At 38.2% G+C, this 15712-nt stretch overlaps 1 protein-coding gene across 1 annotated transcript in view; it reads left to right on the top strand.

The window, feature by feature from the left end:
- Positions 1-244: 244 nt before the first annotated feature.
- arhgap35a (Rho GTPase activating protein 35a) overlaps positions 245-15712 on the top strand; it is an 85578-nt gene continuing 70110 nt past the window's right edge. Inside the window, exon 1 of the mRNA XM_039670843.2 lies at positions 245-883. The gene's annotated coding sequence lies outside the window, so the exon portion shown is untranslated. The remainder of the gene's footprint in view (positions 884-15712) is intronic.

Genomic DNA, 15712 nt, shown 5'->3' with positions numbered 1-15712 from the left:
AAAAGTTGTAGGTATATTTGCTTAGATTGAGCCCCTTTTGACAACTCTCAACTGACGTAGGCTACTCTTTTATATAGCGAGAGAATTTGTCACTGACTAGAATATTATTTGTATAAAAAGAAAAAAGCAATAATTACACCATTCATAATTGCACTGGACAAATACCCAGGTTACGTGTGTTGCGCGTTATCATAGTGTGTGCGAGCGCGCGCGCGCGCGCGTTCGGTAATTGTGTCCATGCGCGAGACTACAGAGGAGGGAGGAGAGACCGAGAACGGGAGAAGGGCCGCCATTATTGGGAAGCTGAAAAAACACATTAACACACACATTCACACACGCACCATCACTGAATTTCGCCTTTATGCTGCGAGAAGTCCTTTTTTCCGCTGGAGACCTGCGCTGTTCTCCACAAACCGCGCGTTGACGGCTGAAAGGTGTGATAAACATGGACAACTCGAGATGTTTTGGACACAACAAAGGAAATTATAAGTGCTCAAAAACAACGTGGTGAACCCAAGGGAAGACACAACGATACAAAGCTGTTTTTCCCCTCTCTCAAACTCCCTCTCTCTCTTTCAACGCCCCCAACCTTTCCAACAAGAAACGGTGATCTGATGGTTTTCCCCGATGCCTTTTCTTGTCTTTTGTGCTGCATTTGGGAAGAGAAACGCAAATCAGATTGTTGAAAACTTTCAGAATACGATCAGTCATTGAACGAAGAGATTGTGCCGCCATCGGACGGCTGAAGAAGGGAAACGCCGATGTTTATGGGACTACTGCTGGACTATTTTTATTGTTATTCCTCATCTTGATGAATTTCTGAGCCGGTTACTGCTGCTGCAGATAAAGGAGTGAAAGAGAAGAGAGAGGGAGGCATGCTGTGGTATGTATGCGCCAGTCCTTTTCTTTTCCTTCATCTAGATTTCCTAATTCCAAGGGATCCTGTAAGCCAACTGATTTGCGGCTATAAAAACTATTTTAATGTGTATAGAGGAAACTAGAGGGCTAGATATAGATGTTTCTGAACTAAAACAGTGATATTGTGTGAGTTTATTACATCTTTTCATTTGAACATGTTCACATATCAGTGCTCAGATACAGCTGTCAAGACAGTATGTGGCGTATGTCTTTATGTTTTACATCTTTTATTACGACGGATCCGGGTTATGATAACGCTAATAACATCATAATCTTTGCTGGGTTTTATGTAAATCCAGATGGAAATGGGTGAAAGGCTATCAATGATGTTTGGTTTTGGTTTTTCTAATAACAGAGTTTGGTCATATAGATTATGTAAAATAAAATCATATAAACATTAGCATGAATAAATGGATTAAGCCAAAATTTAGGCTAGTTTGGAATATCCAACATACGTTAATAAATTATTTAATTCCTCACATGCACACAAAAATATAATTCCATAAATTCAGTCTGGTTTTATTGTTAAGGAAGTAGAATTAATGAGTAAAATACAACTACTTGAATATGAAATGGAATATATTTGTATTAAATAATGCACATGATTGCATTATACGAACCCATTTTATAAAAATGCTTAATTAAAATATGCACTTTTTTGACATCATAATGAAGTATAGGTTCTCTCATTTTCATTCAAGTGCTGGTCCTAAATGTCATTTTGTGAAATATACAGTTTGTTTAGGAATATTTGAGTTCGGTTGAATAAGCTTCTAGTTGGTGATGTTCCAAAAACAGCTGGTATTGACCAGGCCGGGGAACTGGTAGAGGTCCGACCCTGACCTATTGCACGGTAGTTCAGTAAATACATGTACTGAAGTTTACATAACAGTGTGAATCTGTTAAATTCATTTATCTTATATATCTGCTGAAGTTACAGCAAACTGAGTGAGATATAACCCTGTCAGACCCCTAGAGTTTAAGACCACAGATGTTTGTGTTTTGTCATAGGAACTCGCAAATTGTTAGGCATTAATGGTTCAAAATCTACTGCTATAGCAGACCAGTCAAATTTAATATTTAAAGTATTTATTTGAGTGATTTTGAGTTGGTATTGTCTGAAATAATGCTGCTATCATTCAATTCAATTGTATAACATACACTTCTTTTAATCAGTTATGTTGTAACCGATTTCATACAGTTTTTTTTTTAATAAATTGGCCTGGCTGATCTACCGACGAACTGTCAGTACTCATGATTAACTTATTTTAAGATTGCTCTTTATCTAACTTGAGTAAATTCCTCCCGCCTAGACTTTATCTGGCACAGTCCACATTATTTGAAATATTCCAGATTGATGTTTGTGTGTGTGATGATGGTTTATATTTGTTTTACTGCTCAACTGTCACATGTGTAATAGATTAATCTGTGGCTCCTAGCTGGAAACCCTTTAGTGATGTGTGTTGCCTTCTTGCATTCAGGGGCATCATTTTTAAGCCCCCTTGACAATGTAATACCAGTTGAATCGGATTGTTATTTCTTCAGGGAAGACATGATGTAGCACGGACGATGCACAAGTATATCAGCGAGTGCGCAAGTCAGACGGTGAGGAATTTGTTGACGATGCTTGATTGAGTAAAAATGTGTCGGTGTTCCTCAGATAAAGTCATGCAGATGAAAGTTCATCAAATCAGGAATGAACGATAAGGGTTGGAATGTCTGTTCAGTCAAACCCTGGGGCCGTTTCCCATTGGAGTATTAGCAGAAAGGCTTATTTCACTTATTATTCGACACTTTAAGATGTTTTAAAGGGACAGTTCACATAAAATTAAAAATCTGTCATCATTTACTCGCGCTCGTGTCCTCTCAGACCTGTATGACTTACTTTCTTCTTTGGAACACAAATGAATATATTTTAGTACGCTAATGGCAGGTCTATTTTGTCAAATTAGTGGATAATTTGTGTGATCTGTTTGTGCCTCGCTAACAGGTTCAAGGGTGGACACTGGACAGTCATTTTTTTTCTAAAAACCATGCTTTTCCCAACATGGCCTTAATGACTTTTGCGTAAACATACACGGCACTTTCAAGTCAAGTAGGCATGTTATCTATACGCATTTTGAGCTATCCGCGTGTATGTCTAAGTTAAATGTCTGAGTGATTCCGCGTGTATGTACACGCCATTAAATGTCAGAGCGAAACGAAGCAAAATGTAGATGGGGAGCGATATTTTTTTTTCTAGGATGGTAGGGAAAGACTCATAAATGGTATTAACCTCAGTGACGGGTAGGTTTAGGGGCGGGATTGGGGTACGTCATAGATTTATATATACAGTAATGTAACGTTAAGTCAACGGCGTTCATAATTTCGCTCAAAATCGGTTATGCGTGTTGATGGCACGCCAAAAATGGAAATACGAATTGGCGTGTCATACATACGCCATTTCATGAGATCAGTCTGCGTTTCTGAATTAAAATGGTATACCTCATAAAATAGTTTGGATAAAAAAAATGTTTTGGAACCCAGCGCTCTATAAAATAGCAACTTTTTGTGTTTTGCTGAAGAAAGTCAGTCATAACAGGTTTAGAATGACTTAAAAGTGAGTAAATGACGGAATAGGCCTATCTATCTTTGGGTGAAATATCCCTTTAAGAACCAGATTTATTTAACGGGGCAAATAAGCGTGAGAGCGCAATTCCAAAAAAGTGGCAGTGGAAAGTTCTACACATTTCCGTAATGACCATCACAATCTACCCAGAGCAGCGCAAATTAGCATCTGGTTTAAGGCGTGCTTTTTGGCACAGATACCAGTAAATTGACTAGCGCAAACCTTAGGCTATGTTTACACGGAAATGATTCTGAAGAAAAGTGGCGTTGCGTTATCACTTTTTATTCTCCGTTTAGACGAGCGTTTTGGGTGGGAAATCCGCATGCATATGGTGACGCAAAAGTGTGTGATTCAATGTAGTGTGCACTCCAGGTGGCTAGGTGGCAATGTGGAGCACTACCACACAATAACACCAAGTCCGCGTGCCTGCGTACAACCTTCACTGTCAAGTAGACTTTTGCTTTTTTTACCCTTTAGACGGGAACGCGGCGGTGGAGCGTTTTTAAAATTTCCACTCTGGAGGGTGGTTTCACTTTTTCGCATTTTTAAGCCCCAAAAACACCATCGCCGTCTAAACGAAAGGTACATCCGATAAAATATTTTTACGTTTTCACCCGCGAGAGTTCTCGTGTCAACACGACCTTAGTAAATCACCTTGTGTGATTCATTTAAAAACTCTCTTCACATTAATTTTGCATCTGAAATGCATCTACTACAAATGCATATGCATATGATCATCCGCTAAAATAACTGTCCACGACTTTTCAGCGCTAATTTTTTAACTTTGTGTGTCTTTAGTAAATCCTGAGTAGTTTTTTTTTTAACACTAATAGAGGGTTTGCACTGGAGCAAGCTGTGAGTACTAAATCTGTCCCTAAGTGCCAAATGATTTGTTCAAATAGTAAGTGAATGAGACATTCTGATAATTTGCCTAATCATAATTTGCCTTATCCCAGCAACAGTGGTACTGTAAATGGTTAAAGTTACATAATACATACCTGTTTTACTGCCTTCCTGTTACAAATTTTGAACTATAGAGACTCTAAATTGTTCAAGTGAGTGAATCATGCATTCCTTCCTGTGTACTTTAATTTCTGAACGCAGACCCTGTGTCCCCTCCGAGCCCCTCAGCTGAAATATAGGAGGGTTCAATGTAATCTAACTCTTTTGGCTTCAAGCACAACTGCCATGTTTCTCCACTAGCATGTGCTCTGAGTGAAGGTTAATACTTGAGGTTGTGGATGGTTCCACAAGTGAGTGTTTTTAAAGGAGTGTTACCCAAAAATGACTCATCTGTCATCATTTTCTCACCCTCATGCCTCTTTGCCAAACTTGTATGACTACATGCTTTTATTTATGGGAAAGAGCTTGAACATTCTGCTAGATAGCTGCTTTTCAGCACCACACAGAAATATTTGAAACAACATGAGGCTGTGTAAATGAGTTTTCAATGTGACTGCTTAGGAATTCACTCAGTGCAGAAAAACATGACAATTTGCTGTCATGTCTTGTCTCCGTAATGTTGAACAGGTAGACAGAACTCGGAGAGATGCTGTGATTGCAATCTGTTGTGGGAGCGGCTTTGCTTTCCCCGAAATTCACAAACATTTTGAGCCGACCGATGGAAACGCTAGATAAACGTAGTGGGCTTATGAGAGTTTAATCTCTCATTCCTCAGCCCTGTTCACGTTATCTCAAAAATATATTTCAGTTGATGTGATCCAGTCACCATGTATGCAGACCAGTTCTGAGACCATACACTTAATGTGCTATTTTGGCCTGATATTTAGACATTTGTATTTGACATTAGTATTAGTTGGGACATTTGCTGGACAAGCACCTCTAAACACTTTCCACCTTTGCTAATATAAGTGTGATTTGCACAAACAGAGTTGCCTGTGATCCATCTAAGCCCTTTCGCTGTGCCTTCAGCGCAGTTGCATCAGTTGCATCATTAGTTTTGAAAGGATGCAGGTTTTTATTAGAACCCCTATTTTAATAATTAAGATAGCTTTGACAAACTAATTTTTAGCTTAAAAAATTAGCTTAGCTAATTTTCTAGTCCAACGCTGCCCAAAATATCCCAATAACAGCATAGCAATACGCTAACCAGGGTTCCCACGGATCCTTGAAATCATTAAAAGTTTGTGAATCTGAAAAACAAAATTCAATGCCCTGGAAAGTTTTTGAAAACAGATGCAGGTCCTTGAAAGTGCTTGAATACTTTTCTGGAAAAAAATCCCTCCGGTCCACTAATGTGTTATTTCGCCAATACTTCGGGACACTTGAATATTAGCTTGCTTGATTTACGTCAGTTACTCACATTTACGCGTTACGTTAAGTGTTTCCCGCGTGAGGTACTTTGTTATATGTTGCCATGACGTTCACGCATGCACAAAACGACTACGATGGTATTGGTATCTAGACGTTTCACAGACACACCATTGCAAATATGGGCTGAAAGTGAACCAATGAAACGTGATGCCTGGAAAATGAAAGTTTCAAGATATTTGGAATATTTTATAATGTATTTGATCTACAGTATGTTGATCAAATTGAAAGGTCCTTCAAAGGTCCTTGAATTTGAAGTTAACAATGATTCTGAAGGCCTTTGTAATCAAATAGCAACACCTTGGTGATAGTGATGCACCAAAATAACGTATTTTTCTGAAAACCAAGAATAACACTTCGGTAATTAAATTTAAATCCTTGGGTAATTGAATACAGTATGATGTTCAGGTTGTTGAAGTGATAAACCAGTCGTAGTAAATTTCTTAAACAACAGCAAAATGTTCTGTATAGGTACAATTATTTTTGGTTACGTTGAAGTGCGTCCACACAGCTGACATTTATACTGGTTGTACCTTCTCAATTTAGTTTTTTGTAGACACTGACACGGTCAATTCGGTCAATGATTTAGGCCCTCAAACTATTTAGGTCGTCAAAACAGAAAATTACATTTTGTTTGCTTTTTTGGCTGAATATTCTTGGTTACGTTTACCAGCCTATACTGCAACACCCTAGCTTGGTGGTGGTAAGTTTTGCATGGTCAAGTGGCGCTTTGTAATGTAAAAATGTAGTCATAATACCGTTGATGTCCTTGTGTTTCTTTACATTCTTAAATTGTTTATCGTAACCGGTATTTGGTTCAGTCATCTGCTGTCTTACAGAGGAATCTGTGCTTTATTTAGTCTGCAGCAGAGTCTTTGTGTTTGTATGGAAAAACAAGCGGATGGCTTAAATGTGGTCGCTACAAGCATTGACTAACTGTGGCACTGTGACACAGTCTTAGCTTCCACAGTATTATGTTTCCTAGAATGACTTAAGTCATTTTAACGTCGTAGACCGTCGTTGTTTTGAGGCGATTTGCTGGGCTCTGCAATAATGAAATGTTTTTGAGTAGTTCTTTGTTTGATGTGGGGGGAAAGTGAGCATGAATTGAGTTGAGAATTGGGTTGTGTTTGATAAAGTAAAGAGCTAATTATAGCTGGTTTAGCATGCATTCTCTAGATTACAACACTTCTGCTCTGAATTGCTGCCTTGTTTGAGGCTGGATTACAAGGAAAGGAAACTGGCATTTTCTAATGAGTATCTGAATTTTCATGAGAATCTTCTCCGAACACTCCCCCCCTTTGTTATTTTTCACAACATGATGCATTTGATAGTGGGCAAAAACTAGGGAGTTTTGTTGTTTTTTTTACCCAGAAAACCCCAGTTGTGTCTAGATGTGCTGGAAGTGATAAGAAACTGACTCACATTGGAAGCTCCATTTGCAAAATGAACACATTCTCGTGGGTTTTGAGGGGGTGGGGACCCTCACTTCTACAATGGGCAACTATCTATTGTCAGAGAGTTTTGAATCGCCCGCTATAAGACTTTGCAACAATGGCCTGTCGCTCTGTTTTAAAGAATAGTGTCCATGGCGATGGAGTTCCTGAATGTTTTTGGCATGACCTTTGCAGGGCTGAACATTAAGGATTTTCAAATGGTTCAAATATTTACTTGCCAGGCCAAACTTTTAACTGGCCCCGCCAATAAAAAGTAATAAATAAATCGATTAAAATAGGTTTTGTTGTTTTTCACCCATGCAACTTTGTATTATAATAAATAAGATTATGAAGTAGCAATTTGAAATCAGGTTATGAAATTTCACAGTTCATAGTATCACACCAAAAACTACTAGCTTAAGCTTAATATAAAGTTTAAAACATTATTAAAACAAGTGAAATTACAAGCAAGCGCTGATCAATTGAGCTGAATGGTTACAGCTCAAATAAAACAAATAAATAAATAAATCAATAGAATAAATACACAAATAAAATTTACAGGGCTTTGTTTTTCAAGTCTAACAATAGTATTCAGGTACAGAAATGTAATTAAATATAAAATAACACTGCACAGCCATATAGATTAATCATAATGAAAACCATTAATCATTAATGAGTCAGTGGCAGGTTTATTAGGCTGCTGTCACTTTAAGAGCAAATGCACAGATCCAATACACTGTCACTGACACTCAACTGTTTACATAACCGACTGTTCATGAGGGAATATAATTAACATGATTTTGTCTGTATTTGTCCATTTGAGTGCAAGAAGATGTGAAAGAGAACTAAATTTTTGAGATATGGGTTTCTGTGTGTGCAAAGCGAAAACTGTGTCAGACAGTGCGCGAGTACCAAATTAAGTTATCTTTTGCATCTTCATGCACTTGAATGGTTTAAAATTACTTGAATTTGTAAATTTGCAAGATTTAAAAACAAGTGCAAATGTAAATTTTCATAACGATGCAGCAATTGCCCAATCGTGAGCGTTACAATTCCGTAAACTGTCCCGAGCGTCTTTCGCGCTGACCCCGGGTCATCGAACTATTATTACAAAATCGTTATTGTTTGAGCTTTGCCTTGCTATCCGCAGTTCTGCTTTAATTCCCTCACGTAGGCATCAAGAGTGTGCTGCAAATGTACAGAAGCTCTCAGGAAATTGTCTAGTAGCATTATACATTCATAAAGGAGCCTCCCAACCCTTTCCCCAGTGCCTGTTCCCAGAAACTGCATTGGCTCGTGCAGATCAGCATTGTACATTCTGTCAATAATCGGTCTCTCTGCGGTCTCCAGCCACTCCTGTGGCCTTGAGTGCAGCTCTCAGTGACTCAGCTTTTTACCTGCAGATGAGAGCATCTGGGAAACGAGAGAGATGGACAGAAACCGACCAAAGAAGGCCCACAGGAAGAACTTTCTGTATCATTCAGGAATTTCACCTCCCACAGACATGGCAGACTCCCGCCAAACTGAAGCTATTTCTCCTTGCGTCTGTATTTCTAGGCTTCGGGTATGTGAGCGTTTGGTAGTTTTCCTTCACACCGAGGCAGAGAAATACGAGTGGATCGCCGCCACAGCCTCCTCCCACTCGCTTCATATTTTGCTTTATGGCATGTTTTAGTGTCTCTAGTGTTTGCTGTTGGTATGAAGAAAACAGCTCGGCATATGATTTCCAAAAGAAGACCTCTCCTCCATTGTTTGATCATTTTTCAGCCTCCGTTTCCTCTGGAGTTGCCCTAGCAGTTTTTGTCGCTACAGTGCGATTGTTGGGATTCCCCGCTTTCCTTCAGCGGCGCTCTGTTTCCTGCAGGATGTCCACCAGAGATGCCCATGGTAGGGGGTAATTGAAAAAAACAAGGAGAGGGTTAGAAGAAAGCCGTATGAAAGGGCTTAGCTGGATGTCAGGCCTCTCTGTGGGGGATGAACATTATTACATACCAGGATTCCGTCGGCTACAATTTGCTACCGGTCAACGGATCATCAAAATTAAAAACGTGTGCTTCATTTGGCTTTAATATATTCATACAATGACTTATTATGTGGGACTTAAATAGACCTATGATGACCATGTAATTATTAATAGCCTTTATTATATTTCATAGAATCGAAGTCATTGTAATACAACTGATTACGATATTCTTAAGATTTAACGGGGTCAACAAAAGAATATAATCTTGAAGAACGCCTTTACCAAAGTACCAAACGTAGTTTGCAGTAATTTACATTATTGTAATCTTACAATTTTACAGTATTTACTGAATTTTTGATCAAATAAATGCAGTAAAAGATATCCTTCATAAACAACAAAAAAAGTACTATAGGCCTGTTCACACCGGGACGAATTTCGTATTTCGCAATGTTCGCCAACGTTTAACGCCTCATGACTAAACAAAGGTTGCCATTGTGCGTGTGCACACTGACACGGAAAACGCCATGTGTAAAAGCGTCATTAAAAAAAACACCTCGGTTCGTTTTTTTTTAGTTTGACGCACCGCGTCAAAACCTATCTGACCAATGAGATTGGCGATTTGCTGACGTGTTTGGAGCTTCTGAAGTTACAGTAAAACACAACTTGGGGGCGCTCAAACACGGTCTTGCCGAGCACACATACGTAACGAAGAAGATCTACGCCAAGTAGCGTCGCCGTCTACACAGCCAGGAAGAAATAAGACGAGGAAGATGCAAGGCAAGATGAATGTAGAGCTGCTGGTCTCGCTGGTGTTCAAACATAAACAACTATGTGACAAACGTTAGTGCGACTACAAACATCTTAATAAAAGAGAACTGTTATGGAGTGGTATTGCAGAGCAAATGGGCGCCATCTAATGTCAGGGAATGAATTAGCATGTTCACTCGGCTCATCGTCAGCATAAATCGCTTGGGTGTGAACACAAAAAAACGGGTTGAAAACGTTGGCGAATAACGTGCACTGATATTCGTTGCGTTGTGTGCGGCCTTTAACCCTAAACTTTTGAATAAAACTGTTCTTACTGTAAAACACAAACACACACACACATATTTAGTAGAGTACATTTACAATTGTATTTCAGGTGTAAGGAAAATGTTATTGGATTCTCTCTAAAACAACCAATATTAAAGGGTTAGTTCACCCAAAAATGAAAATTAAGTCATTAATTACTCACCCCCATGCTGTACCAACCCCGTAAGACCTTCGTTTGTCTTCGGAACACAAATGAAGATATTTTTGATTAAATTTGAGAGCTGTATAACTACCACATTGGCTCCTAAAGGACTGCCTCTTGACGGCCCAGAAAGTCAATGAAGAAAATGTTTAAATATCCCAAGTGACTACCGTGGCTCAACTATATGTTTATTAAGCGACGCGAATACTTTTTGTGCGAAAAAACAAACAAAAATAACAAGTTTATTCGACTATTTCTTTTCTTCCTTGTAGGCCAGAACGAGACTTCCTTAGATTTCCACGACGCATGCGCGAGAATTGCGATCTGAAGTAGTGTAAGCGGGTGTGAGCTGATCGCAAATCTCGCGCATGCGTCGTGGAAATCTAAGGAAGTCTCGTTCTGGCCTACAAGGAAGAAAAGAAATAGTCGAATAAACTCGTTATTTTTGTTTGTTTTTTCGCACAAAAAGTATTCGCGTCGCTTGATAACCATATAGTTGAGCCACGGTAGTCACTTGGGATATTTAAACATTTTCTTCATTGACTTTCTGGGCCGTCAAGAGGCAGTCCTTTAGGAGCCAATGTGGTAGTTATACAGCTCTCAAATTTAATCAAAAATATCTTAATTTGTGTTCCGAAGACCAACGAAGGTCTTACAGGGTTGGTACAGCATGGGGGTGAGTAATTAATGACTTAATTTTCATTTTTTGGTGAACTAACCCTTTAATACTAAGAACTTCTAAGAAAACTAGATTTTCAAACCGTTTTTTCGTCTAGTACTTCATCGATCCTCATGAATAGTGCTCCAAAAAGCACAGCAGGTGCTCGCAAGTGAACCTTGCTTGATTATGACTTCATCAGATAAAAAGAAATTACATTACATTTACCTTTTGGAAACTCTTTTATATCTTCAATTATGTCTTGCGTTTCCACCTGCCAGGCAGAAATGGAGGGAGAGAGCCGTTGCAGTGTAATGTGTAATTAGATATAGCAGGTTTAATCCCTGGAAGATGAGCAGTCATGAGAGAAGGGGCTTTAAAAATGCCAAAATGTGTGAACGAGTGAAGGCATGATGCTATCATGAGTTCTTGGTCTGGCCCTCTAATCTCACTCCCCTCTTCCCACCTCTTTACGTCAGTGCTTAAACATCGGCGGGCGCCCAGGGTGCCGGAAGGCCAGCACCTTGTCAGAAGCTGTTAGATGAGGCTGTCTGCTTGCTGAAACTTCGTTACCACTGCAGTGGCCTTTAACACTGCCCAGCACTTACTGAGCGAATTCAGTCACCTCAAGGGTGGAGTGAAGCAATTGGGCGTCTTGAAATGACCTAGCAGGCTGACGGTGTTTGAATGGAATAAGGGCTGGAAAGAGAAACGGCAGACACAACTGTTGCAAACGCAAGTTACCAATAACATTATATTAGTCAGCCCTTCATTAACTAACATATTTAATTATGAAAATATCTATCTTTTACTGTGTAGAACTAACTATTATATTCCTCACAAATCAATAAAGACTTTTAAGAAATTTAAGTTAATTGGTTAATTTGTTACAATACTGGCTTCAGATATGGTGCAATCAGGGCTCCAGACTAATTTTCCAGTGGTTGAACTGGTGCTACCAACTTTCTCAGTTGGTCGCACCAGCATTTGATTTGGTCGCACCATCCTTTTTTTCTTTTGCTACATGCCATGGGATTAATCAAGGCATGCTGATGATGAATAGTGGTTTTAATGGACCAAAGCTAACAAAGGCTTTCTGGGTTGCAGCATAAATACCTGTATATATGAATTATCATTGCCAATTTTCAGGACTTTCATTGATTTTGGACAGTAATTTTAATCTGTAATTTTAAGCATTTTTCATTTGAATTATATACAATCTATTTATTTACATTTGAATCATAATCTACTGCTTTCTTTCTATCTATCTATCTATCTATCTATCTATCTATCTATCTATCTATCTATCTATCTATCTATCTATCTATCTATCTATCTATCTATCTATCTATCTATCTATCTATCTATCTATCTATCTATCTATCTATCTATCTATCTATCTATCTATATCATCTTTCTATCTTTTAAAAATCATTAAACATTCAAATGCATGCATTACATTTTTAAAAGATTAGAGTATTATAATTCTTTAGAGTGTTATATTATAACCATCTGCATTTTATAATAATTTTCTTTTCCTCAGTCGAGCGATTACTCTCATATGCGACCAATTTGGTCACGGTCTGGAACCCTGAGCAATAAAGGAATAGTTCACCCAAAAACAACATTTCTCTCTCATTATGTACTTGCTTTCATGCCATTCCAAATCTGAAATGCAATTTTTTTAAGTGCTTAAAGTGCCTATATATATATATATATATATATATATATATATATATATATATATATCAACACTAGTCAAATTGCATGACGATATAGTATGGCAAAGAGTTTTGGTCTCTATCATTGGACATTCCTATTTGAGGCGTGTCTTGCTGCGTTATGACAAACACATCTCCTTGCATCATGCGATAAGAGAACCATCTGGGACCTTATTTTACTGGCCAGCTCTTCTCTTATCTGGCAACTGTGCCGGCCGCTCGCTCATGAGTAAGTGCTGCGATGCTTAAAGGTGCTGCGCCTGGTGTTATTGAGCGCCCCTGCAACGGCTTGTCATCTTGGTCACACTTAGCTAATGATGCCCGTGCTCTCGCCGGCAAGCGGGAAAGGAGCTATATAACAAGCATGGCAAGCATACCATGGCTGGGAAGATGGGTGAGATTCATATGAGTCAAGTGCTTCTCAGGCTGGCGGAAAAGGGCCTTCACTTTATTTCAGCACTTCCATATGGCTTCTCAAAAGAGGAAATAGATTTGTGTTTATTTAGTTCTACTTGCATATGTAATCTGTGCAATCTGGCTAGAAATGGAGCCCTCCAGAGCTGTCGTATCATCACACAGCATAGTTTTCTGATATGTTAGATGCTTTTGCACAGCAAAAGGTTGATTTGTTGCCTCTTTAGGGATCCGTCCCTGATACTTTTATCTCTTGCTCCACCTATAGCATTTAAAAACGATCGTAGTCGGCCTCTGTGTCAAGCAGATGGCTTGTCAGGATCCAAGGCGACGCACAGGAACGTCACGACCTTTGCTTCAGGGACTACTAGAGCTCGAAGAACAATTACTTCAAATGTCAGGAGCACTCTCAACATCACTCCCACTGTAATAATAGTTATTAACTTTAAGACATGTGACGAGAGAGTTATTGCACCTTTTGTAAATCTATACGTATCTTGAATCAATTTTTAGGGCCTTGTTTTATGTTGGCTTGTAGGGATTGATCTTTATCTTGAGAATCAACTGAAGTGCGAGCAAAATTAAAAACGGTTCAGGGGGGAAATGGGTGTCTATAAACCAAATAATTGCCCTTTGGCAAGATCCTGTTTTAGCGAAATCCAATATGAAGGTTAATGATTTGACATCCTGATCTTATGTTTAATCGAAATATACATTGATTTGAATACACATTTTCTATGATTACTTTTTGTAATTTAACATTTATTTTTGGAGGGGCATGAGCTAAAAAAATGTCAGAATGATACAACTGTCCTCATATAATGGAAAAAAACAACAACTTAAACCTAAATAGGAACAAAGGTATAGAAATTAGGAAAATACCATAAAAAAAACATGTAAGGTGTATGGCAATAAGTCTCTTAAAATATTTTAAACAGTATTTTTATGGCAAGGCAAGGCAAAATGTCATGTGGTGCAACTCCTTAGAAGCTTAATGATATTTATGAATAAATATATTTAATTATTGTATATTTGCAAAATATATATAAAAAATAATAATTTGAAAATAATGATACACTTGTTTTCAAAGGGTAAAGACAATGTTATTACTTTATTTGGTGGTTACTAAGCTTTTATTTAGCTTTAATTTATATTTATTTCAGTTCTAGAAAAGTAATTTAACTTATTTTATTTGTTAGTTGCCAAGCCGTTATTTTATTTCATGATCTATTTTTATTCCAGTTTTATTTCACAAATAATGAAAACGATATTTAATGGTTTTAGCTGTATTATTTTTAACTGGCGGTTACACCACATGCCGTTAATAGTCATCTAATTTAAACTTTTTTTAACCGATATGAATCATATGAATGAGTGTTAAGTTAGATTTCTAATCATTGATACTCTAATCTTTGACGCTCATTAAGCCAAGAACTCAAAATACGGCTAGTTTGGTTATATGCTGTTGTCAAGAAGCGCTATCTAAAAACGAAGAATGATTGTTTGTGGTTTTGATGGAACACCATGCTGAATTTCAGAGAAATGCAGGTACCATGTCAGGTTAAAGTGCATTAGCGGAGGAATGCTGTTGGTCCGGTACTGCCCTGCTCTTGTTGTTTTTCTACGCCGCATGTTTGATATGAGAACTGAAATACGAGGGCACTGCAGAAGAGGGACGCCTGCTTTTTCTGTTGACATAACCAATCCAGATTGGATGAGTCACGATATGAACACTCTGAGACATGTTGTCAACATGCATTTCTCCTCATTACGTTTGTAACCAGCCTGCATTTAAGCCAAATAAACGAGGAAGTTTCAGAGAGAGAGCAAAAACACACTGTAATCTCGCATTTCCTGCAGTGTCCCATGGAGCAGGCTTCGTGCAAATCTACCCTAGCTAGTCCAAGACCCCTCTCTGTCTCTCTCCATAGGGTCAGGGGTGAGAGGAACCCTGATCTGGCCCTCAGTGAGTGAGGGGTCCTTGGGAGAATTGACACGTGCAGTTTATATTATTATAAAATGCAGAAGGTACTAAGGAGTGTGAGATTTCTGATTTTGTTACAACTATAAACTATGATATAAACGAAAAATCTGTATTAGCTTATTACAAATCTCTAATCTTTTAAAATGTAATGCATGCATTTGAAGGTTTAATGCTTTTTAAAAAATAGAAAGATGATGCAGATAGATAGATAGATAGATAGATAGATAGATAAATCATATATAATTCAAATGTAAAATGCTTAAAATTACAGATTTTTTTTTCTTACAAATTACTGTCCAAAATCCATGAAAAGCCTTCGCTAGCTTTGGTCCATTAAAACCTCTATTCGTCAGCATGCATTGATTAATCCCATGGCATGTAGCAAAAAAAAAAAAAAAAGGTGCGACCAAATCAAATGCTGGTGCGACCAACTGAGAAAGGTGGT

This window comes from Pimephales promelas, chromosome 16 (assembly GCF_988280905.1).
Source record: "Pimephales promelas chromosome 16, fPimPro1.hap1.1, whole genome shotgun sequence".
Lineage (NCBI taxonomy): Eukaryota > Metazoa > Chordata > Actinopteri > Cypriniformes > Leuciscidae > Pimephales > Pimephales promelas.
Note: the sequence above shows the minus strand (reverse complement) of the source record. Positions and strands in the feature narration are given on the sequence as shown.